The following is a 17464-nucleotide window of genomic DNA, read 5'->3' as shown; positions in this document are numbered from 1 at the left end:
TAATCATCAAGCATTGCTATTGTGTTACAACTTACAACGGACTTCCTGTCCTATTTATCATCATTTTTTTTTATCTATTTCTTTCCAAATGGCTGAAAACTTATTTGATTAGCAGCCACAACCTACCAATAGCCCAAGTGAATTGAATAATTATTTTAGCCTTGAATTTGCTACTCAAAAAAAGAAAAAAAAAAGAAAAAAGAAAGGATAGAGTATTATTTTAAGATTATACTTATTTCAAATCTCATATTGTTTTTCTTATTTATTGGTAAGAAACCACATATAAATATAGGTAATACATTTTATATTGTAGTTATAAACCGAAGGATAATAATAAACCAAATATGGATATCTCAAGGTTACGGGAATCTTATCAAATTCCTAATTAAACTAAATGTGCGTAGAGAGTTTTATTTATGGGCATTCAGGTTCTCAAGTATTACATTGTTGATAATATAGATGTCAAGGCATATTATATTCCATGAAAGTTAATACCTCCTCTTCTCAATGGGAGATATCATCTATTTATAATATATAAAGCCTCCTCTTGCCAATGAGAGATATCATCTATTTATAATATATAAAATAAAAGTCTTTAACTTTTTGTTAACTTTTTTTTTTTTTATATTGGCACGTAAGCTTTTAAAAGCTCACGTTGTTTCATATTAACATTATAATATAAATTCTTAATTTGGTTTCTAGAGTCATTAATTTGGTTTCTTTTTCTTCTTAAAAAAAGTAGATTAGTTTAAATTAATTAAAACTCATTGTTTTTTTTTCTTCAAAGCAACCTAACATTAAGAGGGCGTTTGGATCCAAATTAAATGCTGCGTCTGTGCATTTTGCGTCTGTGAATTGCCAGGACCTGTGCTGTACAGTAGAAGAAAAACGCTGAGGCAAAACGCGGGATGAAAGGACCTTCAAAGCATGCGTTGCGCACCGTTTCAGCTGAACAAAAAACGCGTGTGCTCTACTGTTCATGGACACCTTCAAAGCCAGCAAAAATGAGACGCACCGTTTCATTAAAAAGTCTTCAAAGCCAGCAAAAATGAGACGCACCGTTTCATTAAAAATTCTCCAAGGCGTGCGTGTTATGTTCACAAGCGAGACGGTGCGCTCCCCTGTTTTTTTTCCCTTGCACAAGCACAGCTCCTGATCAAAACGGTGTGCGTTTTTTGCTTCTCTTCAACGGTCATTTTTCTCTTCTTCAGTTTTCTTCTTTTCTCCCAACTACCGTGTCAGTAATGGCTTCAAAGCTCTTCAATGCTCCAGCCGAATCATCTTTAATGAATTGCACCTACCCACCATTTTACACAAAACAGAGCACACACGATAGAAAACCCATTACACGGAACACCTCAAAAAAACCCCTTCTGTTCTTCCTTTGTACGAGTGAACCTTCTCTGCGCTTGGGACATTGTTGCCGCCACTGTGGGACTCTGCTGCCACGGGTAAGTTGTGTCTAACTCCTCATGCTCTCTCATGTGTTGGTGTGGTTATATTGTGATCCATGACTGAAACATCAATCTGTGGTTTTTTTTTTTTGGTGTTCAACGGTTGTGTGTGGTGTTTGTGTTGGGAGTCCCCGTGTGATTCTTTTGTGTGTGGTTATATTGTGGGTTTCTTGAAATTCATGTAATACCACATGTAAATTCTCTTCCTGCCTCTGTTGATTAGCATGTATGTATGTGATTTCACTTTGCATTTTTCACAACTGTCATGCGTAACTGATTATATCATATGCACACAAACTGTTTGTTCAAATGCCTCAATGAGTATAGAAGGAAGTTGTAGCAAAAATGGTTAAGGAGAAATTGAAGGATGGTGGTAGTAATGATCCAAGAGCTGACTAGAAAGACGTTAAGGAACTACAAGCCTTTTGTGAGTTCTGTGCTGCTCAAGTCCTACAAGGCCAGAGGAACGGAGGATTTTTGACCAAAATTGGGGTTGAGGCAGTGATATCTGAGTTGGGTAATATAGGAAAAGTGGTGACTTACCTTCAGATTAAAAACAAATGGGATCATCTGAAAAAAGGGTGGAGGCAGTATAACGAGTGTTTTGACAATGAGAGTGGGTTGGGTTATGATGCTGGCACTGGGCTGCTTCAGGCTACTGATGAGTGGTGGACCCAAAAGATTGAGGTTAGTTCACTTTAGTTGATTGTGAAAAACTTAACTGTTTAGAACTATATTATTGTGTTCTAACTACTGTTTCTGCACATGTAGGCATGTCCCTCTGCAAAAACCTTCAAAAATAAACGTTTGCCGAATCGTGAGTTGATGAACATCATGTATGGAGGCACGGTTGCAACGGGGAAAAATGCATTCTGCACAAGTGCTCAAATGCCAAAGGCAACCACCGAAGGGTCTGGGGACTCCGCCGATAGCACAAAATTTGTTGACCCCCAATGTGAACCCTTTGTGAATGTTGATGCAATGGAGGTTGAGGGTCCATCATTTTCGAGGGCAGAACCGACAATGACTAAGGGGAAAGGCTTGGCAACCAGTGTCCACCTTTTGAAGCCAATTTGCAAGAAATAAAAAAAAAAGCGTTCAGTTGCGCAAGAGATGTCCGATTCATTGAAGAGCATCTCAGAGGTTTTTCTTGAACGTAAAAGTGTAAGCACCCGTACACCACTTGCTTCCACAGCAACTACTCAAGTTAAAGAAATTTTGGATATGGTGTTAAGTCTTCTCGGGGTGCACTCGGGTCATTACCTTCATCTGTTCAGCACCGTCTACTTCATGGAAAAAGAGAAGGGTAGGCACATGTTTGCAGCACTTTGCGATGACAAGGACATCCAGCTGAAGTGGCTACAAAATGAGTACCAAAGGCACCCTGAATTTCATTTTCAGTGAAGGAAATGGGATTGTCTCGATAGGATTGGTGTAGTAATCGTTTTTTATGTGTTGTACTTGTTGCACTATGTTCTATTTCTTTTGTTTTTATTGGTAGAAACTACTGCTTACCATGGGTGTGTATGTAAGACAATGGTTACCAATTAATCGTCATGTGTCGTGTATGCTGACCTCTTCCCTTTTATTATGCTTACTTGTTCCTTTGCTTGTTGCATTTTATTTTTTATTGGTGAGTTTTGAAACTAGTCAAACTTTTTCTTTATTTTTTTAAGGTTTTTGTTTAAAGTATGGCAAGTCTTGACAATAGATATGTTGTGTTTTGTTCAATACTTCCTTGTAAAACACTATAGTTTTTATTTTTTTATTTTTTCATATGTTCTAATGTTAATAACCTTTTAGACATTTTTTTTTAGCATAGTTAAGTCCTCAAAGCTTGATCCGTCCCACAACTATATAACTCTTCACCACATGGAAGGTATGTAGGTTTCTTTTACCTAACAGCTCTACTCATATTTTTCTTTTTTTAATTTTGTTTATGATATATCTTTAGGCATGATTTTGAGTGTGATAATAATGGAGCAAATGAACCCTTTTAGGCAAGATCTCTAGGTGTTTTTTAAATTGCTGTCAAATGAGAAGAATTAATGCAGCAGCTATGTAAGTATTGACCTCCGGGTTGATTCTTAGAGCCACGTACACATTGTAAATTTTTCTATAGTTTCTTTAGTAGACAGTGAGTGGAGCAAATGAACCCTTTAAAGATAAGGGCATATTCGCTTTTGTTAGTCAAGTAAAACCTAACCATATTCTTGCAATATGTACTTATTTCTTGTAGGCCTACTAAATAATGTAAAGTAAAGGAAAAAAAAAAAAAAGATTCTGGCTTCCATATCTTCTTTTTTAAGCGCAACGTGATGCCAAAGTCTTTGTTTGTTTGATTTTGCATTAAAAGAGATGGGTTTTGTTGTCCTGTTCGTTTTTAAAGTTCTTTTAATTGGTAAGGTAATAAACACACCAAATGGAGCTTAAGGTAACGAAGAGCATAAGGCAACGCTAATTGATATAGGCAACACCCCTTTCTATGTGATTCTTGTCTTGTCTTGTATATATTAAGTCAGAAATTTACTACAGTTTCTTTATTTTTTTAAATTTTAGTTGATTTGTGGGATTTGTTTAAATTTTGATATATATTTTTTTTATACATATAGCCCATTTCGGAAATGAGATTTGCCTAAATTTTGTATCTTTTTAATATATACATAGGTGTGTGTAATTTGGATATGAGTTTAGAGGAAGTGGTCCTAATGGAGCTATTCTGTGAATTGAAAATCGATTAAAAAAATGTGCAAATGTTTGGTGGTATTTCTATGTTGAACTTGTTAAGGTGTGGAATTTGTGGGTTTGTTGAGTAAAAGAGAAATTAAACTTTTAACAATTGCACTTACATGTATGAGTCATTTTGAAAATGTGTAATATGTCAAAGTATTTAAATAATTCTTCTAACTTTTATCTACACCAATAAAGAACCTTCATTTATGCAGCAACGTTGATTATGGAAATGTAAAGGGAGTTTAAGCTCGATATCTGCACCGATAATTCTTCCGTATTTCAAGGCTCTGAATTTTAAGCTCGATATCTTTTAGACCATTGTTCACTAGTTGTAAAGCAGTCTCAGGGTATACAAAAGGATGGATTTGCTAAACGACTCATCTGATACCCATCACCAGTGAGTTTTTGTAGTTTCCTCTGTAGATGTGAATATTCAATTTGTATAAATCTTGGATACGATTTGGATTGTTAATTAATTGGTACCACCATAGTTTGACCCTAGTAGTAATAAAGTTTCAATAACGTTTAACAATTTTTTTTTTAGTATTTGTATATGCAATTAAAGTCAGTAAAATATGCAAGGACAATGACTTCGACATGAACGACGACATTGTACTCGTAGCATATCTAGCCGGGTGCGCATGTGCAGTTTACGTGGAGACCTATATGACCAAATTAGCATTGCATATGAATTTACAAACAGGGTATGAATGGGTATTGTATACATTAACTGGAAATCCTGAAAAATGTCGAAGACATTTTAGAATGTCAAGCCATGTGTTTCGACAATTGTGTAATACATTGCGCCAGTATGGATATAACGGTACCAGAAGAGTTTACTTGGAAGAGTCTCTAGCAATGACATTGGTGGTACTTGGTCATGCTGAGGGTAACAGATTAGTGCAGGATAGATTTCAGCACTCAGGTGAGACAGTGCATCGACACGTGGTTAAGGTAGTTACATTGTTAGCCACCGTTATGGCAGCGGACATTATCAAGCCTGATGATCGTACATTTCGGGACGTGCCAGAGCATATTTAGCATTCAAGTCGATATTGGCCACATTTTAAGGTACCTTGTGAATTTCGTATCTTGACTTTATTTTACTAAAATTATCTTTATGTTCATACCACGTATTTCATTTCACATGGATTAATTTTTGTGGCAATGGTTAGGGTTGCATTGGTGCGATTGATGGGGTCCACGTCCCCGTGGTCGTACCAGTTGATGAGCAACACCCGTACTATGGCAGGAAGGGGATCACCACAACAAATTGCATGTGCGCATGTGACTTTGACATGAAGTTCACATTCGTATGTGTTGGATGGGAAGGGTCAGCGCATGACACGAGGATTTTTTTTAGCTGCCTCAACAATGAGAGTTACAACTACCCTAAAGCTCTAGCTGGTTTGTAAATATGTAATTTAATTACAGTATTAAAGTATGTATTAATGTAGTGAAAATGCTTATGTATTAAACGTGTTCATTCGCAGGAAAGTATTATCTAGTTGACTCAGGGTACCCTATGAAGAAAGGGTTCCTTGCACCATATAAGGGGGAGAGGTACCACATCCCCGAATTTCAGCCTCATGAAGTGCTGCATCGTCCAGAGGAGAGATTTAATTATCTCCATTCATCACTCCGTTCGGTCATAGAACGAACTTTTGGAGTTTGGAAGAATAAGTGGAAAATTTTGAGAAGTATGCCACAATTTCATATACGCACTCAATCGTACATCATTGTTGCTACAATGGTTCTTCACAATTTCATTAGAGCACATGAGATAAACAATGACGTCGAACGTTTCAGATCTACAGGGGGCACATCTGGACCTAGTGAGAGTGGTCATTACGATCCCGTGGCACATATGATCTCAAGCTTGGACGAACCTGAGATGAAAGAGGTTCATGACAGTATCACAGCATCGATATGTGCGGACCATAACTGATTATGGTGACTATTATTTTTGTCACAATTAGTATTTTTGGTGTGGTTGAAAATACCATTAACATTATGGAAATTTTTTTGTGCGGACCATAAGTGAAGCCGCCCAAACTTCTTTTATGTAATACCAGTTGTTTTTGTATTGTAGGTAGGTAGAACTGAGCTAATCACACATGACAAACAAAGATGAAATTCTAAAGTGTAAACCAACAAAATCTAAGGGTCTGTTTGGGTAAGCTGTTTGAAAATGTGAGTTTTTAAAAATAGCGTGTTTAAAATGTGCGTTTGAAAAACAAAATTTTGAAAATTACAATAAAACGTTTGGTAAATTAATAATAAAACGTTTGGTAAAAACGTTTGCGTTTTGGTGCAAATTACCAAAAAGGACTAAAAGACTTAATTTTGATGTTGATGTTATTCTATCATTTTTTAAGTAGCTCATGAAATTAGTGCTTACCTCAAAAGCCTTAACTGATTAATCAATACTTGAATTTTTTTAATGTCCTCAATTCTAATGAAATTGTTGCTTCCTTCAACTAGAGAACATAAAGCTAAAAATGCAAAAGAACTTAAATTTGATCCTTTTTGGTAAAACAAAATTCCAAGTCAGCAATCAGCAGTAGAGAGAGAGAGAGATAGAGAGAGAGACATTCCAAGTTTTCTGGTAAAACAAAATTCCAAGGTCCAAGGCTTTGTAGCCAAATCCACACAAAAAAAAAAAAAAAAAAGGCTTTGTAGCCAATCAGTCCTAAAAAATCTCCTCTCAAGCATAATCACAATTTCACAAGCTCAAGTCTTTAGCTTTTAAGAGTGAAACAATCTTCTCAACTTGTGAATAAGTCGTCGACATATTGGACACACCTTCTTCTCCCCCTCCATAATCCTGCAAAATGCATCCAATGATCCAATCAAACCTCCAAAAGATTTGAATACTAATTCGTGTGCATTTGCCAATAGCTTTTTCTTATAGCTTTTTAGTTTATTTGTTTATGTACCAATTTTGCAAAAATGTTTTTTAACCAACTTTCAGCAATAAGCAATTAAATTTTTAGTAAAAGACGGCATTCAAATGGACAATGAAGAGAATATGACTCTTTATATGTGTACCTTTGTGCACAGTCATAGCAAGTGGCACAGTGGCCACAAGGAACAAAGAAGCAATTGCGCTGCTCGTCATAACAGTGGCCACAAGGAACAAAGAAGCAATTGCCGAAACATTAATAACCATGTTCATAATTATGCTCCTACTATTCGAGTTTATGACACCAATGTAATACTTGTCATCCTCCTCAATGGTGTATTCAACTTCTTTACCTAGCCAAATATGCAACGGAAATATTCATAAATTTGTCTCCTTTATAAATAAATAAAGCTAACTTTTTTTCTATGTAGTTTACTCCAATACAAATTGCTTACCTTGGAAGTTGGGTCAAACTGACCACGAACAAAGCAAAGAAAAATACGACACTTCTACCAACACCAGAATCACCTAACAAGACCAGCTGCACACAGTGACAGATGCAAAGGTGAGTTGCATTTACTCATAATAGGATTAAAACAATAAAATCATTATCAATTTCACAAAGTCCAGTAGGTTTTATCTCAACCTCTTTCCCCTAAGCCTCAGCATGGAAAAAATTAAAATAAAAAAGCCTTTTCGTTGGCAAATTTATTTTGTCTACTACTATACTACATTATGAATCAACTGCAAGCAATAAAGCTAAAATATGCTACCAATTGCAAATAGTCCAATCTTCACACTTTTTCTTTTTTGGTTAATAAATGCAAATAGTCCAATCTTTACACATTTTTCGCACAAGTACTTTTAAAGATCAATTTTGTTCTCAGTTCAACTAAATTAAGCTTTCATCCCAACTAACTAATTCAACAGCATATATCCTTTTCCAACAATATTGTGTCCAGCAACATATATATTTTTCCATATAATTAGGTCTTTGACCATGGAACCCAAGGGACATTGATAATAACCATCTTCTAGGGAAATTTAAAACTAGCCATTATCACTTAAGTAGCTAGTCAACTTAGCTTCCACAAATCACACATCAATTCTATTTCAATTGGACTTTATCAATACAAAAAATAACAAAAATGAATAAATTGTCCCACAATGTCCGTCTCATTTCATTTACTCAACCAATTGCAAAGCTTCTTGAAAAAAAAAAAAAACATATAAAAGCCACAAGTAGATATCAATTGAACCTAAACAGTAGCCTTAAAAACACTTTGCCACTAAAAAAGTACCTTCACACGAGAATTTTGGCGTCAGACACTCCGCCATTCTCTGAATTCAGCCCGACCAACTGCTCGGAAGACCTGTCTGCAAACATTAAACCCCCAAACTATCAGACTCACCAAAATCGCCATTAAGAGTCAGTAGCAACCAAATCCACAGAATGACAACCACCCTATTGAAAAACCCATTTCCCCAGCTTTTCACTAAATTAAAAACTAATAATTATTTAATTTCAAGAATTAAATTAACAAGGAATTTGAGAAGTAAACCACTCCATAACATGAATTGGGGATTTGACCAACTCCAAAGCCATCTCCACTATCACAGTCAAGGCCGGTGTACTTGAGCTGGCAAGAGTCGAAACCGGGACGGCGGCGGAAGAGGTGGTGTATTTGGAGCATAAGTTCTTTTTAAAATTTAAGAGTGGAACAAAAATCCGGCCTAAGGAATAAAAATCCATTAGGCGTGACTGAAACCCTAGAAATGAAACAGAGAAATAGAAAGCTGAAAACAAATCAAAACAGCTTCGAAAGAAACAAACACAGAGATCTGAAGAAAAGGAAAGAGAAGACTGACCTCTGGAGCTGCGGCGACCCATGGATTACGATAAGACGGCGGAGTGATCGGAATAGATGAGAGCTTCTCACGAGCGCAGAGAGAGAGAGACAGATAGAGATGCTACGGTGTGGAGTTCTGAGAAGTGATAGAAGAAGGAAGGAAGAGGCTACGGAGTTCTGAGAAGTTTGCTCGGAGGATTTCTGGGCTTGTGGATTTCTGAGAACGAGAGGCTACGGTGTGTGCATTTCTGAGAAGTGAGAGAAGAAGGAAGGGGAAAAAAAATGTTGTATTTATATGCTACAATAATTTCAGCTGAGCTACAGTGTTTATATATCATAAATTATAATCCACGTTTTTTCACTTATTTGCTACAGTGTTTTCAGTTTTCAGTTTTCAGTTTCAGCAAAATAAGTTCTATCTAAACGGACCCTATATATCATAAATTATAATCCACGTTTTTTCACTTATTTGCTACAGTGTTTTCAGTTTTCAGTTTTCAGTTTCAGCAAAATAAGTTCTATCCAAACGGACCCTATGATATATAAACACTGTAGCTCAGCTGAAATTACTGTAGCATATAAATACAACATATTTTTTTTCCCCTTCCTTCTTCTCTCACTTCTCAGAAATGCACACACCGTAGCCTCTCGTTCTCAGAAATCCACAAGCTCAAAAATCCTCCGAGCAAACTTCTCAGAACTCCGTAGCCTCTTCCTTCCTTCTTCTATCACTTCTCAGAACTCCACAGCGTAGCATCTCTATCTGTCTCTCTCTCTCTGCGCTCGTGAGAAGCTCTCATCTATTCCGATCACTCCGCCGTCTTATCGTAATCCATGGGTCGCCGCAGCTCCAGAGGTCAGTCTTCTCTTTCCTTTTCTTCAGATCTCTGTGTTTGTTTCTTTCGAAGCTGTTTTGATTTGTTTTCAGCTTTCTATTTCTCTGTTTCATTTCTAGGGTTTCAGTCACGCCTAATGGATTTTTATTCCTTAGGCCGGATTTTTGTTCCACTCTTAAATTTTAAAAAGAACTTATGCTCCAAATACACCACCTCTTCCGCCGCCGTCCCGGTTTCGACTCTTGCCAGCTCAAGTACACCGGCCTTGACTGTGATAGTGGAGATGGCTTTGGAGTTGGTCAAATCCCCAATTCATGTTATGGAGTGGTTTACTTCTCACCTTCCTTGTTAATTTAATTCTTGAAATTAAATAATTATTAGTTTTTAATTTAGTGAAAAGCTGGGGAAATGAGTTTTTCAGTAGGGTGGTTGTCATTCTGTGGATTTGGTTGCTACTGACTCTTTTAATGGCGATTTTGGTGAGTCTGATAGTTTGGGGGTTTAATGTTTGCAGACAGGTCTTCCGGGCAATTGGCCGGGCTGAATTCAGAGAATGGCGGAGTGTCTGACGCCAAAATTCTCGTGTGAAGATACTTTTTTAGTGGCAAAGTGTTTTTAAGGCTACTGTTTAGGTTCAATTGATATCTACTTGTGGCTTTTATATGTTTTTTTTTTTTTCAAGAAACTTTGCAATTGGTTGAGTAAATGAAATGAGACAGACATTGTGGGACAATTTATTCATTTTTGTTATTTTTTGTATTGATAAAGTCCAATTGAAATAGAATTGATGTGTGATTTGTGGAAGCTAAGTTGACTAGCTACTTAAGTGATAATGGCTAGTTTTAAATTTCCCTAGAAGATGGTTATTATCAATGTCCCTTGGGTTCCATGGTCAAAGACCTAATTATATGGAAAAATATATATGTTGCTGGACACAATATTGTTGGAAAAGGATATATGCTGTTGAATTAGTTAGTTGGGATGAAAGCTTAATTTAGTTGAACTGAGAACAAAATTGATCTTTAAAAGTACTTGTGCGAAAAATGTGTAAAGATTGGACTATTTGCATTTATTAACCAAAAAAGAAAAAGTGTGAAGATTGGACTATTTGCAATTGGTAGCATATTTTAGCTTTATTGCTTGTAGTTGATTCATAATGTAGTATAGTAGTAGACAAAATAAATTTGCCAACGAAAAGGCTTTTTTATTTTAATTTTTTCCATGCTGAGGCTTAGGGGAAAGAGGTTGAGATAAAACCTACTGGACTTTGTGAAATTGATAATGATTTTATTGTTTTAATCCTGTTATGAGTAAATGCAACTCACCTTTGCATCTGTCACTATGTGCAGCTGGTCTTGTTAGGTGATTCTGGTGTTGGTAGAAGTGTCGTATTGTTCTTTGCTTTGTTCGTGGTCAGTTTGACCCAACTTCCAAGGTAAGCAATTTGTATTGGAGTAAACTACATAGAAAAAAAGTTAGCTTTATTTATTTATAAAGGAGACAAATTTATGAATATTTCCGTTGCATATTTGGCTAGGTAAAGAAGTTGAATACACCATTGAGGAGGATGACAAGTATTACATTGGTGTCATAAACTCGAATAGTAGGAGCATAATTATGAACATGGTTATTAATGTTTCGGCAATTGCTTCTTTGTTCCTTGTGGCCACTGTTATGACGAGCAGCGCAATTGCTTCTTTGTTCCTTGTGGCCACTGTGCCACTTGCTATGACTGTGCACAAAGGTACATATATAAAGAGTCATATTCTCTTCATTGTCCATTTGAATGCCGTCTTTTACTAAAAATTTAATTGCTTATTGCTGAAAGTTGGTTAAAAAACATTTTTGCAAAATTGGTACATAAACAAATAAACTAAAAAGCTATAAGAAAAAGCTATTGGCAAATGCACACGAATTAGTATTCAAATCTTTTGGAGGTTTGATTGGATCATTGGATGCATTTTGCAGGATTATGGAGGGGGAGAAGAAGGTGTGTCCAATATGTCGACGACTTATTCACAAGTTGAGAAGATTGTTTCACTCTTAAAAGCTAAAGACTTGAGCTTGTGAAATTGTGATTATGCTTGAGAGGAGATTTTTTAGGACTGATTGGCTACAAAGCCTTTTTTTTTTTTTTTTTTGTGTGGATTTGGCTACAAAGCCTTGGACCTTGGAATTTTGTTTTACCAGAAAACTTGGAATGTCTCTCTCTCTATCTCTCTCTCTCTCTACTGCTGATTGCTGACTTGGAATTTTGTTTTACCAAAAAGGATCAAATTTAAGTTCTTTTGCATTTTTAGCTTTATGTTCTCTAGTTGAAGGAAGCAACAATTTCATTAGAATTGAGGACATTAAAAAAATTCAAGTATTGATTAATCAGTTAAGGCTTTTGAGGTAAGCACTAATTTCATGAGCTACTTAAAAAATGATAGAATAACATCAACATCAAAATTAAGTCTTTTAGTCCTTTTTGGTAATTTGCACCAAAACGCAAACGTTTTATTATTAATTTACCAAACGTTTTATTGTAATTTTCAAAATTTTGTTTTTCAAACGCACATTTTAAACACGCTATTTTTAAAAACTCACATTTTCAAACAGCTTACCCAAACAGACCCTTAGATTTTGTTGGTTTACACTTTAGAATTTCATCTTTGTTTGTCATGTGTGATTAGCTCAGTTCTACCTACCTACAATACAAAAACAACTGGTATTACATAAAAGAAGTTCGGGTGGCTTCACTTATGGTCCGCACAAAAAAATTTCCATAATGTTAATGGTATTTTCAACCACACCAAAAATACTAATTGTGACAAAAATAATAGTCACCATAATTAGTTATGGTCTACACATATCGATGCTGTGATACTGTCACGAACCTCTTTCATCTCAGGTTCGTCCAAGCTTGAGATCATATGTGCCACGGGATCGTAATGACCACTCTCACTAGGTCTAGATGTGCCCCCTGTAGATCTGAAACGTTCGACATCATTGTTTATCTCATGTGCTCTAATGAAATTGTGAAGAACCATTGTAGCAACAATGATGTACGATTGAGTGCGTATATGAAATTGTGGCATACTTCTCAAAATTTTCCACTTATTCTTCCAAACTCCAAAAGTTCGTTCTATGACCGAACGGAGTGATGAATGGAGATAATTAAATCTCTCCTCTGGACGATGCAGCACTTCATGAGGCTGAAATTCGGGGATGTGGTACCTCTCCCCCTTATATGGTGCAAGGAACCCTTTCTTCATAGGGTACCCTGAGTCAACTAGATAATACTTTCCTGTGAATGAACACGTTTAATACATAAGCATTTTCACTACATTAATACATACTTTAATACTGTAATTAAATTACATATTTACAAACCAGCTGGAGCTTTTGGGAAGTTGTAACTCTCATTGTTGAGGCAGCTAAAAAAAATCCTCGTGTCATGCACTGACCCTTCCCATCCAACACATACGAATGTGAACTTCATGTCAAAGTCACATGCGCATTAAAGGGTTCATTTGCTCCACTCACTGTCTACTAAAGAAATTGTAGAAAAATTTACAATGTGTACGTGGCTCTAAGAATCAACCCGGAGGTCAATACTTACATAGCTGCTGCATTAATTCTTCTCATTTGACATCAATTTAAAAAACACCTAGAGATCTTGCCTAAAAGGGTTCATTTGCTCCATTATTATCACACTCAAAATCATGCCTAAAGATATATCATAAACAAAATTAAAAAAAGAAAAATATGAGTAGAGCTGTTAGGTAAAAGAAACCTACATACCTTCCATGTGGTGAAGAGTTATATAGTTGTGGGACGGATCAAGCTTTGAGGACTTAACTATGCTAAAAAAAAATGTCTAAAAGGTTATTAATATTAGAACATATGAAAAAATAAAAAATAAAAACTAAAGTGTTTTACAAGGAAGTATTGAACAAAACACAACATATCTATTGTCAAGACCTGCCATACTTTAAACAAAAAACTTAAAAAAATAAAGAAAAAGTTTGACTAGTTTCAAAACTCACCAGTAAAAAATAAAATGCAACAAGCAAAGGAACAGGTAAGCATAATAGAAGGGAAGAGGTCAGCATACACTACACATGACGATTAATTGGTAACTATTGTCTTACATACACACCCATGGTAAGCAGTAGTTTCTACCAATAAAAACAAAAGAAATAGAACATAGTGCAACAAGTACAACACATAAAAAACGATTACTACACCAATCCTATCGAGACAATCCCATTTCCTTCACTAAAAATGAAATTAAGGGTGCCTTTGGTACTCATTTTGTAGCCACTTCAGCTAGATGTCCTTGTCATCGCAAAGTGCTGCAAACATGTGCCTACCCTTCTCTTTTTCCATGAAGTAGACGGTACTGAACAGATGAAGGTAATGACCCGAGTGCACCCCGGGAAGACTTAACACCATATCCAAAATTTCTTTAACTTGAGTAGTTGCTGTGGAAGCAAGTGGTGTACGGGTGCTTACACTTTTACGTTCAAGAAAAACCTCTGAGATGCTCTTCAATGAATCGGACATCTCTTGCGCAACTGAACGCTTTTTTTTTTTTTTTTTTATTTCTTGCAAATTGGCTTCAAAAGGTGGACACTGGTTGCCAAGCCTTTCCCCTTAGTCATTGTCGGTTCTGCCCTCGAAAATGATGGACCCTCAACCTCCATTGCATCAACATTCACAAAGGGTTCACATTGGGGGTCAACAAATTTTGTGCTATCAGCGGAGTCCCCAGACCCTTCGGTGGTTGCCTTTGGCATTTGAGCACTTGTGAAGAATGCATTTTTCCCCGTTGCAACCGTGCCTCCATACATGATGTTCATCAACTCACGATTCGGCAAACGTTTATTTTTGAAGGTTTTTGCAGAGGGACATTTCTACATGTGCAGAAACAGTAGTTAGAACACAATAATATAGTTCTAAACAGTTAAGTTTTTCACAATCAACTAAAGTGAACTAACCTCAATCTTTTGGGTCCACCACTCATCACTGGCCTGAAGCAGCCCAGTGCCAGCATCATAACCCAACCCACTTTCATTGTCAAAACACTCGTTATACTGCCTCCACCCTTTTTTTAGATGATCCCATTTGTTTTTAACCTGAAGGTAAGTCACCACTTTTCCTATATTACCCAACTCAAATATCACTGCCTCAACCCCAATTTTGGTAAAAAATCCTCCGTTCCTCTGGCCTTGTAGGACTTGAGCAGCACAGAACTCACAAAAGGCTTGTAGTTCCTTAACGTCTTTCTAGTCAGCTCTTGGATCATTACTACCACCATCCTTCAATTTCTCCTTAACCATTTTTGCTACAACTTCCTTCTATACTCATTGAGGCATTTGAACAAACAGTTTGTGTGCATATGATATAATCAGTTACGCATGACAGTTGTGAAAAATGCAAAGTGAAATCACATACATACATGCTAATCAACAGAGGCAGGAAGAGAATTTACATGTGGTATTACATGAATTTCAAGAAACCCACAATATAACCACACACAAAAGAATCACACGGGGACTCCCAACACAAACACCACACACAACCGTTGAACACCAAAAAAAAAAAAAACCACAGATTGATGTTTCAGTCATGGATCACAATATAACCACACCAACACATGAGAGAGCATGAGGAGTTAGACACAACTTACCCGTGGCAGCAGAGTCCCACAGTGGCGGCAACAATGTCCCAAGCGCAGAGAAGGTTCACTCGCACGAAGGAAGAACAGAGGGGGTTTTTTTGAGGTGTTCCTTGTAATGGGTTTTCTACCGTGTGTGCTCTGTTTTGTGTAAAATGGTGGGTAGGTGCAATTCATTGAAGATGATTCGGCTGGAGCATTGAAGAGCTTTGAAGCCATTACTGACACGGTAGTTGGGAGAAAAGAAGAAAACTGAAGAAGAGAAAAATGACCGTTGAAGAGAAGCAGAAAACGCACACCGTTTTGATCAGGAGCTGTGCTTGTGCAAGGGAAAAAAAACAGGGGAGCGCACCGTCTCGCTTGTGAACATAACACGCACGCCTGGGAGAATTTTTAATGAAACGATGCGTCTCATTTTTGCTGGCTTTGAAGAATTTTTAATGAAACGGTGCGTCTCATTTTTGCTGGCTTTGAAGGTGTCCATGAACAGTAGAGCACACGCGTTTTTTGTTCAGCTGAAACGGTGCGCAACGCATGCTTTGAAGGTCCTTTCATCCCGCGTTTTGCCTCAGCGTTTTTCTTCTACTGTACAGCACGGGTCCTGGCAATTCACAAACGCAAAACGCACAGACGCAACATTTAATTTGGATCCAAACGCCCTCATAAATTATAATCCACGTTTTTTCACTTATTTGCTACAGTGTTTTCAGTTTTCAGTTTTCAGTTTCAGCAAAATAAGTTCTATCCAAACGGACCCTAAGTGGATTATGAATAAATTAGATTTGATATTCTCTAACATATTTTATTTAAACTTGTAAGGGTGCAACCTAGTGGTTGGAAATTTGAGATGAGCTACAGACTCAGACATCCTGAGTTCAATCCCCGCTAAAAGTTCTTATTTACCAAAATAAAAATTCCTTACTAGGAGCTCCCCTCAATTACTTGATACACTAAATTGTGTATCTCAAATATGTATAATACATTTGATTTAAATTAGAAACTACATTGTGAAAATTCTCTAAATTAACTAATGTCAAATATTATAATTATAAATTCTGTACGAGAGATACACACAATAAATAAAGAAAATAAAGAAATAAGAAATATCTAACTATAACCATAAGCATGAAAAGATTCTTTGCTTAAGAAGATCTTGATTATGAATTGCTAATTCATATTCCAAAACATTTTGTTGCATGCCATATACCAAAATTTTGTTGTAAATCCTTAATAAAAAGAAACACCTTTACCCAAAACTAGTTTCCTGCATATATAATTTTCTTATTATTTATTACATTTTGAGATAAGCTTGATATGAAGTTTTATTTTTTATTTTTTATTTTTTTTTCTAAGCTTGATATGATGTTGATTAGCATGATGGAGCAGCTTGTAGAACTTAAGTAAGATTTATTATGGGTTTTAGTTAGCTTAGCTGGTAAAATATTTGATGGTTGAATAAGACATTTGATGTTCAATCTTTGTCTATACCAAAAACCAATTGGTGTCTTGGTCTGATAATAAAGAACGTTCATTAAGAGTGGACGCCATATGTTGAAACTCTCTAAAAAAAGAAAAAGTTAAGACTTATTGTTCATCGTGCCTTTCAATATTTCTTCATTATTATTTTCCCTGTTAAAAAAAAAAAACACAGTAGTTCTATTTACATGAAGGAGCATATTTAGTAATGAAATACCTTTTGTAGATTATTTAAAATGCAAAAGTGTTAGCTTATCACATGAGTATCATTATTTTTGAGAGAAAATGTTTTTTTTTTTTTGATAAAAGAGAAAATGTTGTTGACCCATAAAATAGCGAGAGTTCAAATGCTATTGTCGTACTAATCATTAAGTACTTAGTTAAATAGTAAGAATATTCTTCAGAATTTGTTTTTTTTTTTTTGGGTACTAATTTCAAGAGAAACACTGACATTACATGCTATATTTTTTATGTTAGACATATTATGGCCCATATCAATTGTAGGCCCATATAATTGTAAAACAAGCATACTAACCTTATGTTAG

At 36.0% G+C, this 17464-nt stretch overlaps 2 long non-coding RNA genes and 2 pseudogenes across 2 annotated transcripts; 2 read left to right on the top strand and 2 right to left on the bottom strand.

The window, feature by feature from the left end:
- The first annotated feature begins 1244 nt into the window (after window positions 1–1244).
- LOC142620635 (L10-interacting MYB domain-containing protein-like) lies at window positions 1245–3030 on the top strand (annotated as a pseudogene).
- A 3864-nt stretch (window positions 3031–6894) lies between these two features.
- Window positions 6895–7586, bottom strand: LOC142618968 (uncharacterized). The gene is made up of 3 exons (XR_012841405.1): window positions 7548–7586; window positions 7239–7445; window positions 6895–7014 (listed from the first exon to the last, which is right to left on the bottom strand). It is a non-coding gene; the product is annotated as an uncharacterized LOC142618968 (long non-coding RNA).
- A 3534-nt stretch (window positions 7587–11120) lies between these two features.
- Window positions 11121–11878, top strand: LOC142618565 (uncharacterized). Its single transcript, XR_012841319.1, has 3 exons — window positions 11121–11213; window positions 11316–11522; window positions 11747–11878. It is a non-coding gene; the product is annotated as an uncharacterized LOC142618565 (long non-coding RNA).
- A 2163-nt stretch (window positions 11879–14041) lies between these two features.
- Window positions 14042–15776, bottom strand: LOC142618572 (L10-interacting MYB domain-containing protein-like; annotated as a pseudogene).
- Window positions 15777–17464: the final 1688 nt, after the last annotated feature.

This window comes from Castanea sativa, chromosome 12, assembly GCF_040712315.1.
Source record: "Castanea sativa cultivar Marrone di Chiusa Pesio chromosome 12, ASM4071231v1".
Classification (NCBI taxonomy): Eukaryota; Viridiplantae; Streptophyta; class Magnoliopsida; order Fagales; family Fagaceae; genus Castanea; species Castanea sativa.
This window is presented reverse-complemented; position numbering and strand designations above follow the sequence as displayed.